Below are 5,097 nucleotides of genomic sequence, written 5' to 3'. Positions count from 1 at the left end.
ATTTAACATCTCAGTTTTGGTATACAGAATTGATTAATCTTCCCAAGATAGTCATTATTCTGTGTAATGAATATAGTATTATTTATAAGGCTATTTCTTTCACATGAATGCATTTTCACTTTTCTTACAAGTCAGGAGTAAAAATCTAAGGAAATTTCTACAACAGTTCTCTTATCCTGCATTCTTTAAATTCAGTGACTTACTCATAAGCTTTTCCCTGTAAACATATTCAATTTTGCACATTGTGGAGAATATTTCCAGTTTTGATGAAAGCTGGAATAATTTTTGTTTTTAAAGAGTGCATAAAAAACACAGCCGGCAATCTGATGAAAAGTTAAATACAAAGGTGTGTGGGGAAATAGTGTAATTAATTTTATTTTCTTCATAAAAAGATATTACATCAACACTCCTATTTTTTCAGTGTATTTGGTAGCTTAGCAACATTAATACATTTCAGAGGACTGTTGCCTTTGTCCCACTTTGTCCTTTTGTGCTCTTCATGCTTGGTACAGGCGCGATACCTTGGATTGCTGACTTTCCAAATGTTTTGTTTTCATAAATGCCTGAGCACGAGGCTCCACAGAGCATCAAGCAACTCTGTGCAGCATTCAAACAAAAATGGAAAAATGAATTTCTAACTTTAAAAACCTCCTGATGACTCAATACTCTAGAGTCAGAAAAGGTATAGTCTCTGGGGCTTTGACAGGGATTGAAGCTTTGCTTTCATCTTTTCTCAACAAAGCAAATGCTATTATCTAACAATGTCAATATTAAAGTGAAATTTAAATACATACATATTTAAAACACTTTCCAAACTTTAACCCTAGGAGACATGTTGTGATTTTCAATAACAGAGAGACTTAAAAGGTAAAGGATACTTAGGAAGGTGAAAGTGAGAGAGTTATCAGTGTAAATGTAAGAGGCATAGATTAAAAAGTGTGGGTCTGCACTTTTATTGAATCTGGCAAAGGAAACCTTAAAATTAAAATTAGATTTCCTCATTTGTAGATGACATTTATCAAGGAGAGGTTTATAGGAAAGGCATGTTTTCCCATTGCTTCCCATAAAATTCCATTTATGAAGGTAAATTTTAAATGGTGGCAGGGAGTTATCTGTGTTGTTAGGGCCAAATTCTACTTTAGGTATTCTTACTTGGCATTCAGTGGTGCCAGAGCAGAGAGCTTGGCTTCACATATCTGGATATTCCCGAAAGGACACTTATTTAAAAGAACTGTTGATGATGAAAGGTTGGCGTATGTATTGATTTTTATGTAGGCCAGTATTGTGGACAGATTAAAGCAAAGAGCTGGAAGTAGGGGAGTTCTTTTAGGCTTCCTTCCTTTGGACTGGCTCTGCTGGCCTGATCCCCCTCATGGTGAGGCCATGGAGCCAGGGAGAAATGCTTTCCAAGGTTGTTTAAATGTACTTTCCCCCTTTATATTTGGAAGTTCTCTGTAGTCCAGAACTGCCTCTTTGAATTTGCAAAGCCTGATATCACTGGGGTTGCCATGGTCAAGAAGACCTACTGTGTAGTACCTTGTTGCTAATAGCCAGTGGCAGGGCTATATAGGGGCTGTCTCTTTTGATTATTGTATTTATTTCGGGATTATAGGAGCAACCTTGTACAGTATTCTGGAAAAAAATTCCTTAGCTTTTCAAAGATAAGCAAGGAGGGTATTATTCAGTTAGATATAAGAAGAACTTCTTTTTTGGCTCACCTAAATAAACTTGAGTTTATACTAGAGAAATGATGGTGTTTAATCCAAAAGTAATTCAATTTGAATTACAAACTCTCGATGGTCTTAATTGATTTAATTTTCTTTGCTGGTATTAGTTGGTAGTTTATCACATTTTATTTGCCCCGTGAGTGGTGGAGTCAAGCTGGGAACTTCAGGGGGCTACCAGGAAAGAGTTGTTAAAGAAGAGATTGGCTGTAATACCCCCAATTGGTGGGGGTCTGGGGATGTGCTTCTGTTTAGGTTGGGCGGGTGCAGTGTCCCTGAGCTTAAGAATGCTGAAAACTAACCCCAGGAGAGAAAATCATCAAGTTCTGACTGGTTGAGAAGATAATTAAAATTAGAGACAACAGACCCTTTCCTGGGGTTTGTTAATATCCCATGTGATGTTATTATGGGATTATGTTAAGAATAAAATGGAATTTAATGGCCAACTGTTATTATTGTCCTTTCACCAGTCCCAACCTTCAGCAGAGGCTCAAGAAAGCACGGGGGAGGCAGAATTTTACTGTATAAAATTTCTGTATAAGAATTCTGTATAGAATTTCTGTATAAGCAGAAAATGTCAAAAGGAGGCTGGTCACAATTTGAAAGGTCTTTCTTGGCATCTATATTAGTTATCTATTACTCCAAAATGTAGCAGCTTAAAACAGCAAACATCTATTATCTCACAGTTTCTGTGGGTCAGGAATCCAGACATAGCTTAGCTGGAAGTCTCTGCCTTTGTTTCTCTCATAAGGCTGCAATTAAAGTGCTGGCTGGGAATACAGTCTCATCTGAAGGCTCAACTGGAAGAGGATATGTTTCCAAACTCACTTATGTCGTTGTTAGCAGAATTCAGTCCTCCTTCAGTTGCTTGCCTCATGGGTCTCTCTCTATAAGGCAGCTCACAGTGTGGAATCTGACTTCTAGCAGAGTGAGAGAGTGAATAAGAGAGGGCATGCAAGATGGAAGGAGAACCTAAAGGCTCATGGTTTCTTTGCAACTTAATCTGAGAAGTGACATCTTATCACTTTTCTTGTACTTCATTCACGGAAGCAAGTTTCTAAGTCCAACCCACACTCAGGAGGGGGTATTACATAGGGGTGTGAATACCAGCAGCACGGGTCATTGAAGGTCTTCTTAGAAGCTGCCTCCACTGTATACTACAGCTGTTACCTATTTGAAAACAAAATTGAACCCCTAGTAGTTTATATAAGTTATCTATGTAGAAGTCACTGATTAGGTGAAGAACATACCATTCTGAAGAAAGGTTATATTATTGGGGAAAATGTAGCTAAAAATCTAGTGGAGCATGCTCTCTCATTGTGTTGAAATTTTTCTATCCCTTTAGTTTTCTGACCTTTTCAGTAAACATTTTCCCTTGTTTTCTCCTTCACCATGGTCGAGACCTGCTCATTAGTTCGAATCCTGTGTTCCTAACCAATTGTATCCTTCCCTTTAATAAACATAACCTATTCTCTGTTGTTTTTTTTTCCCCACACAGTTCTACAAGGTGATTGGGTTTAAAAAATCTGAGAAATTAATTTAGGATGATATTTTAGTAAATGATAATTTCTAAATGCCTGTGCTTATCCAGGTCATAATTGTATTTTGTAGTGGAATTTTCCAGTGAGCTCCTCAGTCTTCAAGTTTTCAAGGTCTTAAATGTCACCTGCTCAGAATGGTTTTTCTTGACCATCCTCCTTAAATAGTACCCATGGTCCTCTCTGGTGTTTCCCCACATCATCCAATTTGTTACCTTCCAGCACTTCCATTACTTGAGAGTGTTCACCTCATTTCTGTGTTTATTTGCTTATTCTCTCTCCTCTCACTGGAATTTAAGATCAACGAAGGCAGGGATATTATTTCTTTTGTTTACTGTTATATCATTGATGCTTAGAACAGTACCTAGCCCATCATAGGGACTCAAGAAATATTTGTTAAATGAACAAATATGGAATTTAAGGAACCAAAACAGGTGTAGGGAGAACTTATTTTGGCCCAGGAAGCCTTTAGGCTCTCCTTCCACCATATACCGTGCTTTCCCGAAAATAAGACCTAACCAGAAAAATACGCCCTAGCATGAACATAAGCCCTACTGCGTCTTTTGGAGCAAAAACTAATATAAGACACGGTCTTATTTTCATGGGAACACAGTATATCTCCATATAGAGTAGACTATACTGTAGCCAATGGACATCACTGGCCCTCTGAGTCTGACAAGTTCAACACGGTCCTAGTATTAGCTGCTACAGTTAGGAGGCTCATAAAGGTGTACTTAGCATGTCTTCTAGGTTTAAAAGCTATGAATCTATGATTTTTTTCCTTGACCCACAAAGAAAGAAAGGAAGAAAGAAAGAAAAAGAAAGAAAAGAAAGAAAAAAAAGAAAGAAAGAAAAAGAAAGAAAGAAAGAAAGAGAAAGAAAGAGAAAGAAAGGGGGAAAATGTAAGGTTTTGACAGGAGCACTGAACCTTTGCAATCCAAGTATCTTCTGATTTTTACAGTGATATCTCCTGCTATGAGGTGTGATAGCTGTATTCTAGGGACCCATGAATGGGGCGGCATGGAAAACGACAGAGAATAAATAACAAACTATAGTGCATTAAATGTGTAGAAGGCAATTACTTAACGTTGAGATTAAAAACAAAGACTGTTGAGGATGGTCCTGCCCTGAACAGAATGATGGTTTAAATTGAAAAAAAAAAGAAAAAAAAAATCTTATTCTTTCCTGGCTTTGGTTTCATTTTCACCCAATGTGGAGCGTGACTTGGTAGTCGTGTATTGTGGTTTAATACAGCTCATCATCCTGTTTCTTTTCCATTTCAGCAAAGTGGGTTGAAAGCTTGAGGGATTTCTCCTGCAATAATTCCCCAGATCTCATTCCTGGTCAGCACCGTGCAGCTCATTTCCATTAAGCAGATAGTCCTCCTTTTTCTTCTTTGCTTCCAGACTCATAATTCTGTGCTTATCTGCACTGAACTTCATTTGCATTTATTAGCTGGGTAGGTACTTGAAATATCTAAAACCCTTTTATCTGCCTGCTTTGTTTCTCATTATTTGCTGTCTCTTCCAATTTAGTATTAACTGCAAACTTGAAATGTTTCTTCTGAAAGTGTTGTTCAAATTCTTTGCATACCAATGTAGAGCCTGGAACTGATGTCTGCTGGGATCCCAGTCAATAACCCGGTTCTGCCTTGAAAAGCTTTAACTTCTCACATTTTACTTTTCTCACTTGATTGACTGGGGTATGAACTGTTTATGCAGACTTATTCATTTGCTTTCTGGTTGAACATTTGAACCATTGAGCCTCTCTATTCCGGTAGACAGTGCACTCAGGAACACAACAATGAACAAGACATGGTCTCCTTGCCCTCACGG

The sequence above is a fragment of the Rhinolophus ferrumequinum genome, chromosome 3, assembly GCF_004115265.2.
Source record: "Rhinolophus ferrumequinum isolate MPI-CBG mRhiFer1 chromosome 3, mRhiFer1_v1.p, whole genome shotgun sequence".
NCBI lineage: Eukaryota > Metazoa > Chordata > Mammalia > Chiroptera > Rhinolophidae > Rhinolophus > Rhinolophus ferrumequinum.
Note: the sequence above shows the minus strand (reverse complement) of the source record.